Here is a 14,996-nt window from a genome sequence, read left to right as displayed (position 1 = left end):
TGTTCAAAGTTGATTTAATGTGGAAAAAATTAACATGAAACTTCTTCAAAATAAAATTGAAACAACGTAAGAAATTTTTTTATTTTTGTCGGATTTCATCTTTTTTTGCATTTTATCACTCTAATTTTCAACAGTGAGATAGCACGTTGGTAAAGCATTCGCCTAGTAACCCAAGAGTTGTAGGTTCGATCCCCAGCGGCTGCCCATTTTTTCTTTTTTTTAATACCTAAATTGATGCTTTTTTTTAAGTTGAAACAGCTTTGATTAAAAAGATGTTTTATAACGGCAAACCACTTTAAACTGACGATGTTCTACTTTGATTTTAAAATTTTCGTCTTCAACGCAAAATCATTCCAAAAAATAGTTGAATCAACGTGGTTTTCATTGATTTTAAGTTGTTTTTTCCCTCAGTGATGTACTGGCTCTTGCATTTCAAATTACATACCTTCATCTTAGATAATTTTTGAAAGTTAAATCTTTTTTTAAGTTTAAATTTAACTAAAAATTATGTCATTTTCGCAAAAAAGAGAAACGTCATATTTCAGCTGCACAATTTGTTTGCTTTTTTGTTAGAATTTTTTTTAGAACGTACGCCAAATCGTTGGAGCCGTTTTCGAGAAAATTGCAATATATCGAAAACTATATATAGGAGATTTTCGTTAAGAACGAGATATTAAAATAAAATAAAATAAAATAAAATAAAATAAAATAAAATAAAATAAAATAAAATAAAATAAAATAAAATAAAATAAAATAAAATAAAATAAAATAAAATAAAATAAAATAAAATAAAATAAAATAAAATAAAATAAAATAAAATAAAATAAAATAAAATAAAATAAAATAAAATAAAATAAAATAAAATAAAATAAAATACCTAAAATAAAATAAAATAAAATAAAATAAAATAAAATAAAATAAAATAAAATAAAATAAAATAAAATAAAATAAAATTTAAACTCGTTATATACGAATTCACTTGACTTAGTTCACTTCATCTCTGCTCTCTATTACCTATGTTTTTGCCTGTTACTCTACCAATTTTATCATTAATTTTGATTGAAAGAAATAGAATTTGTATAGTTTCTTAGCATTTGCATAGGGTTGCCGAATACTTGTCAGTTATTTGGGTGTTGTTTGGCATCTTCTTCTTTAAAATTAAGGTTGTGTTTTCAGTTTTTGGAAGCTAAAACTTTTGGCGTTTTGAGCGTATATGTTTTTGTTGTAAGAGTCAACGCCATTCGAACTTTTTATTGTTATTTAAAAAAACTAATTGGCAATAAACTAAAATTAAAAATATTTAACATATATTTGAATATTTTTCATCTTTAAAATATTCAAAAAAATCTTTTCTTTCAATGGCAACCATGCTCATATGACAATGGCAAACATACAAAACATAAAGTACACTACATATGACATTCAAGGATACAATAACAAAACACTGCTTAGCTTCTCGGTAAATGAAGAACAGAAGATTCGAGAAAAATTCCGTTGCGTTTTGTGAGAACCCCTCTTCTCCAACCCCGCAGACGTTGCTTTTAACAAAAAAACAAACAAACAAACAAACAAACAAAAAAAAAAGAACAAAATATACACGATGATAATTTATTCAGTGCTAAAAAGAAACGAAAACAATAAACCGCTCTCATCTCATCTATCTACTGTGTGTGGAATTTTAATTATGAAATTGCATAAAATTAACTTTGACAGACCTAAAACCGTTTTTCGTTAGCGGCAAGGATATAAATATATATCCTACACGAGACACGACCGTTAAGATAAATTTTTTTTTGTTTATATATATTTTTTGTTTTATATATTATTTTGTTTCGATTCTTAGCGAAAATATATATTTTTATCTATCATCTTCGTCAACATCAACATGAACATGAAGTTCAGCTAGAAGGTTTGTTATAAGATACCTTTTCTTTTTTTGTTTGTTTGTATATATAGATACACAGTATACATGAAGATGTCATAGCGTTGCATCTGGCTGGTGTTTGTTGGTGGTGTTGCAGCACTTTTAACGATTCATTAAATCCTATTGCCAAAAGGACGGAATGAGTTCAAGGTTTTACCAGGATGCAGCAGCAGCATCAGAAGCATGTTTGTCTCCGCATTGAGCATAGTTGAAGATATAATCACAGCTTCTGCAGCCAACTACTCAGTTGTCATCGACTGCAATGTCGGCGGCAGCGGCGGCAACGACGACGGCGGCGGCGAACAGGCTGTGAAGTGTATCTTTAAGAAAACACTAAGCATACCTAAGAGTATTCTACAGAGAATCGCAAATGAAAATTACGAACGAGTATACAAGTGAGCTCAGAGATTTGAAGGACACGTTTTTCTTGCAAGAAAACTTATAAACAAAACAAGATTTTTGGCTGGAGATTAGTAAATTCTATGGTAACAATGCAGTTGTCACTTGCAAGTTTCGTTGAATAACTTTTCCAAGGTTGTTCAAATATTAAAAATTACAGTTACAAGATGAAAAGGTCATGTTATAGATAAAATAATGTGTAATGACATTGATTTCATTTATAGGTTTGAAGGATATGTCCTTGTTAAATTGATATGACTAATAAATGTTAATTTTCAGTTGGAATAGCTTTATCACAGAGACAAGTTATCCAATATATTTGTCTGTCCAGTGTTCAGCCAGCACAGTTCATAGCTAGATATCGTATAACAACCCTCATGATTAAAATACTCAACGTTTTGTTTTATTGCGGGTTTTTTGTCCATGATGACAAATTTGTATGGGAAATTTTTAACTCATACATAAAATTTTTTTTCTCTCGAGTTAAATCATCTATTTTTAAAATGTTTGTTGATTCTGGTTGGAAAATAGTTCCTTTAAAAGATTACATTCAAAATTTCCCGTTAAAAATTTTTTTTATATTTTATTTCGGTTTTTGAAATTATTAGCTGTTTTCGTAGTTTTTGCTTTCACCTATCACATATAATTTTAAATGCAGTTTTATTGGTTTTTAATTCTTTTCAAATATTGCATTCAAAAATTTGTGTATAAATCAAAAATTTTAATTTTTTTAAATTTTTTTTGAAATTTTTGCCGTTTTTATACGTTTAAATTTATTTTTTTTCGAACTACAAAAGATATGTTTACAATTTTTTTATTGAATTTTGTTTAAAAATTATTCACCTAAAAAATGACATCAAAAAAGTTGCAAACAAGAAAGTGTAAAGTATTTAATAATATTTATTTAATATAAAAACGGCAAAAATTTCAAAAAAAAATTAAAAAAATTAAAATTTTTGATTTATACACAAATTTTTGAATGCAATATTTGTTAAAGAATTAAAAACCAATAAAACTGCATTTAAAATTATGTAATAGGTGAAAGCAAAAACTACAAAAACAGCTAATAATTTCAAAAACCGAAATAAAATATAAAAAAATTTTTTGACGGGAAATTTTGAATGTAATCTATTGAAGGAACTATTTTCCAACCAGAAACAACAAAAATTTTAATAATAGATGATTAAACTCGAGAGAAAAAAATTTAATGTTTGAGTTAAAAATTTCCCATACAAATTTGTATGTTGAAAGTATGACCTTAGAGGCACGGGTTAATGACCTCCAAAAAATTTGTTTTTGCTAAATTCCCCGTTTTTAGGCCCTAAGCTTTCGATCTGGGGGGTGTCACCCCCGAGAACATCACTTTGGGAAATAACGGACACCCTAATATACATATACAATCAGATATGATTTAAATTTAGTTTCAGCTCTTAAAAAAGTGGCAATTCTTTTGAAAAAATTCAAAATGTTAATTTAAGTCGTTTTTCATTTTCATCAAAATAGTTTTTTTTTTTCGAGAGCTTTCATTTTCAGCCGGTATAAAGATGATAATTCACGCCTTCAGTGGTTGCGATATCACCTCTACTTTTTTGTGGAAAGGACAAATTCAGGTATTTTTATTTTCAAAGCAGCCAGACCTTTTTGATAATTCTACCACAGGAATCAGCTCACTATTATCTTCAATTGAAATGCCTCCCTATTAGAGCAAGAGCCCACGACGGCCAGACCTTCGTTATTTTATACCAGCTGAAAGTTTGTCTGTGCATACCCCCCATAGAGGTAAGAACGACCAGGGACTTTTTAATTCTGGGTTGTGGTTGCTTTGGCAGGTAAACGGTACTAAAGGTGTAAAAAATAGGACCTTACTTTCGTCATAGTATACCGCTTCATCTTTTTATATTTTCTTAATGATAACTTCAGAAGTCTAGTCGTCCATTGCCAGACACCTACGGCGGTTGTTTCCCCCTGCCAGACACCCCTAAACTTGCAAAAATTAGGACCCTACTTTCGTCATAGTATACCAGCTAAATTTTATATATGTTATTTGGGGTCCTATGAAAAGATGTTACCTCAAGAGCCAGACAGTTTTGATGGTTGCAACACCTTGCCAGACACAATTTTCTAAAAAATTACTCAAAATAAAAAAAAAAATATTAAAAAACGACGGCAACACTTACAGTAACAAATGATACTTTTTTCAAAAGCCAGAATTGTACACTTAATTTTAATTTTTAAATCAAGTCATTTCAATCAATAGTTTTTGAAATAATTGATTCCAAAGTCAAAATTTGTGAAAAAAAAAGTTTAAAAAATTACATTGAATATTATTTGTGTAAAGGCTGTGGATCTAAATACAAAATATTGTAATAAAATAAACTGCCTAAATTAATTCCTTATCAAATGCTGAAATCCATATGTTCCTATGCCATCTAGTTTTCGAGATATTTGAAAAATAGGAAGACTACTTTTTTTATCAGATTTTTATTATTTTTGCTGTTTTCGTTCGTAGTTCTTATTCATAATTTTATAACATTCACAGCCGTGTTATAGAAAGTAATAAATAAAATGCAAAAGAAAAATAATATTACAGGTAAAAATATTCATTTTAATAAGTTTCGTCGTCGTCGATATTTTCATTTTCTTCTTCACTCCAGTCGATGTCATAATCGTCGTCAATATTGCTTTCTTCGTCAGTTTCTGAAAAAATCAAGTTTGTACAATTAGGAATTATTAAAAAATTATTTACACAATAATCACATACCTACCTGATTGATTTTTGAGCGAATCACTAACATAACTTGGTAGTTGATCCCCTTCAAACCATTTAAACTGGTATTTGTCATCTTTCAATACCCAGCCGTTATTGTCTGGTTGATATGTGGTTGGATTTTTCAGATGAGCATTATTCCAAATGGTACATACATAATTTGCTCGCAAAAATTGCTGCAATAACTCGCTTTTGCAAGGTGGAAGATTGCTAGCGTCAAAATGTCTCAACTTCTTTCGGTCAAAAGCTTCGTTTACATCGGAGGAGGCAATGGACGACTAGACTTCTGAAGTTATCCTTAAGAAAATATAAAAAGATGAAGCGGTATACTATGACGAAAGTAAGGTCCTATTTTTTACACCTTTAGTACCGTTTACCTGCCAAAGCAACCAAAACCCAGAACTAAAAAGTCCCTGGTCGTTCATACCTCTATAGGGGGTATGCACAGACAAACTTTCAGCTGGTATAAAATAACGAAGGTCTGGCCGTCGTGGGCTCTTAGTCTATATATTATAACAGATCATCCACCTCTTGATTTCGAAAAAAACAGCGTTGGGTAAGCCACTCCATAAATCATCTGTGTAACTTTATAATTCCTTATTAAATACTTCTAGTTTTTGAGAAAATTGAAAAATAGGAAAATTACTTTCTTTATCAGATTTTTATTTTCTTGGTTATTTTGCTTTACCATTATCAAAAATCAAAAATTAAAAAGTATACTGTTCTTAATCTACTTCCATTTAAAATTGGATCTTAAAAATAAAATTTCTTGGTACCAGTGTGGTTCCAGAAGAAAGTAGTTTTCCTATTTTTCAATTTTCTCAAAAACTAGAAGGCTTAAGAACATAAAAGGTTTTCAGTATTTGATAAGGAAATCATTGAGGTAATTTACTTTATCGATTTATCCCGTATTGAAATCCATAGTCTTGACAAAAATAGTATTCAATGTATTTTTTTAAACTTATTTTTCACAATAATTGTTGACTTTAAAATCGATTATTTCGATTTAAAACTCAAATTAATTTGTATAATTCTAGCTTTTGAAAAAGGTATCATTGATAACTGTAAGTGTTGCCGTTGTTTTTAATAACTGTTTTTGTAGTTTTTTTTTTAGAAAATTGCCCCTCCCACCTAAAGGGAGGGCATACACCCACAACAAAAAATGATTGTATTGAATACTTCTACAAAAAAACAGTTTTCAATTCTCGGCGCCTTAGTAATAGTACTAAAGCCTTGCGTTGATATGAATTTTTCACGAAAAAAACACGTTTACGGGGGATATCTCAAAAAAAGAAGCTAATCCGATTTTAACCGACTTCCAAAAAGGAGGATGTAGGTATTCAATTCGTCTGTATTTTTTTTTTTTTTTAATCTTTGTTACCTCATAACTTTAGTCTGAGTGAACCAATTTTAATGCTGGTGCCTGCAGTGTGGTCCCATTTCAATTTCGTTCAGTTTTGGCTAAAGAAACTATGAGAAAAACCATAAAACCCAGTTTTGGTCCATGGAATTCGGTTTTGTTTTTTTTTGATAAAAATGATTATGGTAAAAACGGATTATAATTGCTGAGGCCTTCAGGAACAAAGACTCATTTTAAGTTTTTGTCGTTATTTTAGGTCAACCTTAAACATGTTCAGGATCACTATGGGAACTTATTCAAATTATTTAAAAAAAATTTTTTACATTTCTTATAAAAGTGCAAAAATAATATAAATTCACTGGGTATTGAAATATTGTTGAAAGCAAAATGACAAACTGCTTTGCAAAATCCTACCTCATTTTTACAAGAGTTCGAATTTGAAATTCATAAAAAAGCACGAAAATTTTTTTTCACAAAAAAAAATCCAAAAACAGATCGATTAGAGATAATTCAACTTAAAATCACTTTTTGGTTAATTTCAATTTATAATCAGTTAGGTTCCCGAAGTCTTCAAACATGACGTTTTGAAAATGCAACGCTAAGGAACTATGTTATTATAGCAACTATTATAAAAGTGCTAGAAATCTACTGTTGTTTAAAGGTCACCTGTAATCCCCAAGTTCCGGTTGTATTCATCAAGATTTCATATTTGTACATTATTAAAATAATGATTTGAAATTCAAATTCCAAACCCTAATCCTTCGTCCACGCGAAGGGAAGAAGTTCCATAAGTGGGTACATTTCCTCATGTTTAAATCAGAAATAGATACATCATTAAACTTTGACAACGCCGCATTTCACAATAGATCACTATTACAGCTAATTTAACAATCACAGCTAACGAATTTGACGCATCTTCCTCTACCTATACAGAATTGACAAGGTCACTGGACCATAATCGGGGTCATTTTCTTTCTGCAAAGTATACGAATATTTGTAGCTTGTAGCATATTGATGTCAACACAAATTTTCCTAACCATATCAGTCATGAAAGACGTTAATTTCTAAGCATCCGTTGACAACCTTAAATTAAATCTATTACTCTTTTCATCCATAACCTAACATTTCTATTTCATTGCTTGATTAATATTCTTTTTTGTTTGTAAGGATTCAAAATACCTTCAACTGTTGTTTGTCTTTCTTTAGTAGACGTCTCTACTTAATACAAAGCTTCATTATATCATTATCATTGTCATTATAAGCAAAACTGAAGTGACATTAAAAATTAATGTATTTCTATATCCACTCCGACGCATTGATGTTTCTTTATGACAGACATTTGGTTCGCACGCAACCTGTAAAATAAAATCAATCGTATTCGTCGTTTTCAGTGTAAGAGCTTTGAAGAGAACTTAACGAAAATGTATAAAAATGGTAGAAAACAATGAAAGTTTATATTTTTTTAAGAGAGAAGGATATTGAGCTGAATCTGTTAAATGAGGGGTAAGAATTGGAATTGGAGAATATTCCAATATTAATCCGGTCAATATTTTACTCTTCTCAAAGAGTTATATGATTACATTAAATATTGGTAAAGAGAATGCAACATGAGCTTTTTTTCTCACTAACATTACCGCTCAAATAGTTGAAGGTTATTGCGATAAAATACCTACATATCTTATTAAGGTAGGCACGCATAAAGATTTACGATTTCGTTGCCCTTAAGATATGCGTCGTCGTCGTTGGGAGGCAGGATAAATATATGTGTGGTAAAATTTTATGGAAATCAGTTCTAACTAATTCATAATACAATGTACTGAAGAATTTCAAATTAAAGCAAGAAATAATTTGTATTTTTTTTTAAACTAAAGGATGACGTTATATATAATTTACCTGCTAATTCTTTTTCCAAATGAATTCTTTATGTTTCAGAATGTTTGCATTGAAATCATGGAATTTTATTAAATTTCAATGGAATTTTTTTAAATTTACATTTAAATAAAATTTTAATTTTAACAATGGAAATGATATGGGACTAAATAAATGCTTTAGTGGTTTTGAGCTCGAAACGACGCACTTCCAAAGTTTCACTTCTGTTTCGGGTAAAATAGATATTCGGTAAAATTAATTATTCCAAGGAAATTAATTCATAGAGTGAATTTTAGCTGAAATTTAGTCAATAGACACCATTATATCCTTTTATATATATTTTTTGTTTTACTTTTAATATATTTCCCTGATTTTATTATTAATATTGTTTATTTCTAAAAATATCATAAATAGAGGTGAAGTTAGATGAAAATTTATCGTGAAATTGCACCTTATCCAAAGGTTAGTAATTTTTGCTGGATGTTCTTAAATAAGACTAACAATAGACCTCTGCAGTGTATACAAAATTTTATTTTTAAACAAAATTTCATTTGCAGAATGGGCCTAGTATATAAGGTTACGATGTCAAACTTAAATGTTAAGGGCTTATAATGTTATGTTTATTTATCAACAACACTTAAGGCCCGCGCCCGAGAAAGGAACGTACAAATGATAGATTATTTAAACAAAATTTGTATTCATTATTTTTTATAAATAAATAAACGTTGTTCCAAGAAATATGACGCTTTGTACCAAAATTTCTCAAAGTGATAATAAAAATAAATAAATTTAATTTTGATAATCTAGTTTCTAATTTCGATATCAAAAAGATTTATCATTGCGATTGGACAAATATATTAATATTATATGTATGTTATAAGTGAGTTCTAGTTTTATTTATAAGCATCTGCGTACATTATTATAATCAAAAATCAAAAATATTATGACCAAAAATCGTTTTACATTATGAGATACAAAGTAAATAAAATGCACGACTGGGGCCGCACGTACTTGCTCTTGCAGTTCAAAGCACTTTTATGTTAGCTTACTTGTAGATTATAAGAACTGCCTCTATTATACATTTTTAAGAAATTTGGTTGATGTAGGGAAAGAGCCGTCATGGAGGCCAAATGTTAGTTAAATATAATTTTATTTTATTTGACTTGATTTTTTTGAGAAAAACTAAAAATGCAGTTTTACTGCAATTACTCTGCATATTACGTATGCAAAATTTTATCAAAATCATTAGAGCCATTTTTGAGAAAATTGCAATAACTCCATAATGATGTACGGGAAGTGCCGACATCCGCGATTTAAAAAAATGTAAAGACCATATTTCCACTATCCGTATTTTTTGAGAAAAACTAAAAACGCAGTTATGTTAGAACTATGTACAGCATTACGTGTGTTAAATTTAATCAAAATCGTTAGAGCCGTTTTCGAGAAAATTGCAATAACTCGAAAATTTTGTATGGGAGGTATACGTTCTAAGCGAGATATTAAAAAACAAAAAAAAAATCAACCTTGGAAATTACGAAAAAACATCCATAACAAATTTCAACAAAATCCGTCCACCCGTTTAGGCTGTAGCTACTTGTACAGATGGACGCACGGACGCACCGACACGCACAGACCGACAGACGTCATGACGAAACCCACTTTTTTGGACTTCTCCATCATCGTAATGTTAGTTTTGATTCAAACCTCGAATTTTTTTTTTGACTCGAAACCAATACTTGCCCTATAGAGCAAGTAAAAACAATTAAGGTCTAAACATAATTTCTGGGAATGCTAAAGGACGCTGAATAAAAAATGGAGTTTTTTTTTAATTTTTAATCAAAATCGAAGTATATGACTGGAATATAAATTCTTAGAAAATAACCAAAAATTAAAAATTGGTCCTTGAAACAACAACAACCAAAAACGAAATAAAGTTACTCGTACATTCAGACCTCGAAATTTATCACCTCCATGATTTTGACTTTCATGCTCTTTTGTTAATTTTATTTGAACTAAGGGCTTAACTTTTAACTTGTTTGACATCTGAATTTGATGACCCTTTCACGCAATTAACCCGATGAATTTGTTTTCTCCTTAATTTATACTTGCGATAGGTGTATAGTGGGTGATCAAACTATAACACAAAAAATATTCTTCGATGTTGGTGGTTATGAGTTAAAAAAAAAAAAAATTAAAGGCAAAATTAAAATATTATTTTTAGAACTTAAATTAACGTTAATAATGGCATTATGTGTCACCAAAATGAACATGAACAATCTTACTTTTCTCACAAAAGACTAGACATTTTATTAAAAAAAAATTTCCTATTATCTGTGAAAATTAAAATCGTATAGGTAATTTTGAAATACAAAAAAAAAATTTAAGCAAGTCAAATGTGTATACTTTGTGATTTCCATAGTTGGTAGTTTTGGTGGTATCATTCCAACAACTTTTGAAATTATAAATGTTCTTAGCAAAACTCTCTACAAATCTTTATTAACTTTAAAGAAAATACTTTATATTTTTTTTTCTTATCAAGTCCGAAAAAAGCTATTTAGAAAAAAATGCAATACAAATTTAAGAAAGGAAGACAAAAAGGAAAAAAAATCATGTGTGCAATTCACACGTGGTAGAAGTGTGCAAGTGCAAGTAAATCAATTTTTTTAAAAAATCATTTTTCTTGCAAAAAAAAAAAATTGAAAAACTCTACCTATTTTTATTCTATCACCTTCAAATCCATGTTTTTTATATGACAACCTATATAAATTTTATAGCTTATTGTCTAAGCTCAAAATATATAGATCGATCAGGTCTATGAGACATCTACAAATAGAGCTAGAATTTTTTTAACTCGATCAATTTCCATCAAAAAAAGCGGAAAAAAACACGTATTTTTGTCTTCTCACGCTATTAAATGCATTTTTTCCCTAACAACCTATAAAGATTTTATACCATCTGAAAGCTTATTGTCCAAGCTCAAAATATATATATCTATCAGGTCTATGAGACATCTACAAAAAGAGCTAGAATTTTTTGAACTCGATCAATTTCCATCAAGAAAAGCGAAAAAACACGTATTTTTATCTTCTCACGCTATTAAATCCATTTTCTTCCCTAACAACCTATAACAACCTACACCATCTGAAAGCTTATTGTCTTAGCTCAAAATATATATATAGATCAAGTCTATGAGACATCTATACAAAAAGAGCTAGAATTTTTTAAACTCGATGAAATTTCATCAAAAAAAGCAAAAAAAACATTTATTTTTATGTTCTCATGCTATTAAATCAATTTTTTGTTTGACAACCTATAAAAAATTTTATATCATGTGAAAGCTTATTGTTTTACCTTGTATATTGATGCATAAATCTTTTTCCAAAGATGTCTTTAAGAGAAGTTAGAATTTTTTAAAGTCAACCATGTGGAATTTCCAGACTGAGATTACGGTACTTCCCACACTGGTAGCTGGTCATCGCCAACAGATCTCCACAGGTGTTTTGAGGTATGTTTCAATTTTTTCAATTTAAGATTGTGTAACTTGTAGAGCACGTACAGTTATGTGTGATATATCAAATAAAAGGTTATGTTATGAGCATGCGTATTAAAGTTAAATCAGATTTGTATGTGCACTAGATCAAAAGATATAACGTGTGTTGGAAAAGAACATCTTTTTACCGTTATCTCAGAATTTTGAATATGAAATTAATTGAAATTTTGTACAATTATAATTTATTTAATTACCTATCTACAGTACAAATTTTATTCATCTATCTATTAAAACAAAAAAGTTATAACAAGTTGAAGTCGTGTCGCGTTTTCGTTTCATCTTGTTTCAAATCACTACGATACTAAAGAAGTTTTCACTTCAAAAAAATATTTATTAAAAATTAAAATAAATATTAATTGCAAATAAAAAAAATATTTTTCCAATTTGTAATGTAAAGCTAATGCATTATTATTTCTACAACCCTGGTTATAGTAGGTTGAAAATAATTTTCTGTCGTGCCTGTCGTCTTAAAGTCAAGAAAATGAAACACAGTCGCACATAACTTTGTTTGTTTAAAATTTTGAAGTTATCTAAAAAAGAGTTGATAACAAATCTTAAAAACTATAAGGAAGTTAGATTTACTTGTTCAAAAATAATAACCTTAGGTATCTATTAGTATTACCTTTGGCTGAATAGTATATTATGTGTATTCTAAGGCTATCCAATTTTCGTTATGAAAATCGCCCCAACAGAAGAATCAAACAAACTATCATTTTTCACAAAAAAAAAAAGAACCTGATGCTATCGTATCAACTATGCTACACTTGTATACTTATTCACATATATTTCTTTGTTGCAGAAGATTTTCCAGTATTAGAATAAGAAAATAAATAACAGACTTTCAAAGAGACTACCTAAGCACTAAAGCTTCTTTTATGTAGGTCTCTGTCTACTCTCCTAAGCAATCCTCTTCAATCTTCTTTTATCTGCAACTCCAGGTCTATCCCTCTATTAGAAATCATTTTTTACCGAAACTCAGAGACGCGTGTAAACTTGTGGCAACTATATCATTGAAACAAATCAAATATGCTGCCATGAACTTTCCCTACATCTCTTCTTCATCCGGTGGAAATAAGAAAAAAAAAAAAAAAAAATGAAACCTAAGAATAAGAAAAAAAAGAAAGAAAAAAAAAACTAAAACTTTGGCAACCCCTTGTGTTGTTTGAGACTGGGACTGGAACAACTACCAGAGTCCTGTGTTTTGTGTGACTCTAAAGGGAGTGGATCGTATACGTTTTTGGTCACAGATGTATGCCACAGCTTCAATAGACACTTTCACACCCGAGAGCTACATGCAGAAGTGAACCAAACCAAACCCCAGAGGAGCATATATAACATGTACCTATGAACGTGATTCTCCACAAACAGTTTGAATGTGAATTCACAAACTTATGTGTTGCGTCCAAAGTCTTGGACTCGTTTTCGTCGCATCGTGTCGTCGTCATCGTCATCGTCCAATCCAAGTTCAACTATAAAGAATCTATTCTATCTCCTCATCCAGATTTTGGCCTGGTCAAAGTATCTCTATCTCCGGATAAAACTTTCTCCTTAGGAATATCATATCGTACACATAATATAAATTGTGCCAACAAAATTCCTTAGTTTAATTTAAACGTTTTCTCAGTTGGAAATCTTCATAATCCCTCAACCACAATCAGGACAAATATCGTCCTAGATATGCTGCTTTAGTCTTGTATATATTCATTTTTGCATTAGTTGTGGGTTTGGGTAAGATATAATGAGAGAAAAAAAGGATGTTAAAAAAAAAAAAAAAAAGAAAACGCAACTATTACATTCCATGTCAATTGATTAGATTTACTCTTTCGTATAACACATTCTCTTTCTGGTGTAAAAACTGTGTTAAACAATAAATTCAAGGACCACACGATAAACGTCCTCAAGCTTATTGATTTGTTGAAAATTTAGACAGGTTTCTAGTAATTCGAAGGGTACTAAGAAAACGAAATGGATTTGGGTAGCTTGCAACCCATTGTGAGAAAATAATAAACAGAACAAATATTACGGTGAAAGGTCAAACCCGTGGATTTCTATGGAACCTTTCAGGATTTCAAAGATTTCATAGAAGTACTTAAAATTCACACCAAATTCATCAGCAAATATAGAAAGGCCTTTTGCAAAATCAAATTGTATAATCTGTATAAAAAAAGGCGAAGCTTTTATTGCGAATAGGGACAACTTTATAACAACACCGATATAGTTTGCAACTAAGAGATTACAGCACAAAGAATGTGGGATCTCCTATAATTATACTGCGTACTTGCATAGAAAACCCAAAACACAGTTTGGGGGGGTTTCAAAAGGACACTATCAAGTAACTATGAAGCTAAAGTATTGGCAAGCTGAAATAAAGTTGCTTTGAAATTCTGGTCAAAAAGTCCCTCATTAAATTCAGATAAAAGAAAGTTCGTGTGAGATGGGCCTTAAAGTTGAAGTAATATAGTAAAAGAGTAGTTACCAATTTCGATATTGTAATTATAGCCATGATGTTCAAAAAGAATAAGAAGAAATAAGAGTAGATTGTCCCAAAGGCAATTGTCAGAACAGAAAATAGATCGAGGACCATTTTATGAACTCTCAGAATTTGGTAACTTGTTCATCTCGAATCATAACGATTGTCTTCGATTAAGCCTTGATTTTTCAATCGTCAAATCTTTTAACTAATCAGAAGATAAATGTCAATATAAAAAAAAACGTTTATTCTTAGGAATAAGCCATAACTGCGGTTTATCTGGCTAGTGCAAAAATTGGCTCTAAGTGAAGTCATGGAATTTCGAAGAGCCTTGTAACTTTGAACCAGCTATAAGAATGAATTGAATAAATAAATATTATTTGACTTAGAGCCGATTTTTCAATCTTCTAATAAACAGTCAGTTAATTGTTCGACGAATAAAGTTATTAGGCTCATAAACAATCAGATAACAAAATTGAATTTTTCAATGAAAAAAACTCTATTCTACAGAATAACAAAAAAAATGTCAAATTCAAAAATATTCAAAATTAAACGTCATTTTTGTTCATAATTAATTTTGTTTTCTTGTGTTCCCTCATATTTTTTAAACGTGGTCTTTAATTTAGTGGTCTTTAAATTTGTGAAAAAAAAGCATCT

This window comes from Episyrphus balteatus, chromosome 3, assembly GCF_945859705.1.
Source record: "Episyrphus balteatus chromosome 3, idEpiBalt1.1, whole genome shotgun sequence".
In the NCBI taxonomy this organism is placed as follows: domain Eukaryota; kingdom Metazoa; phylum Arthropoda; class Insecta; order Diptera; family Syrphidae; genus Episyrphus; species Episyrphus balteatus.
The sequence above is the reverse complement of the archived record's forward strand: the minus strand, read 5'-3'. Positions refer to the sequence as shown.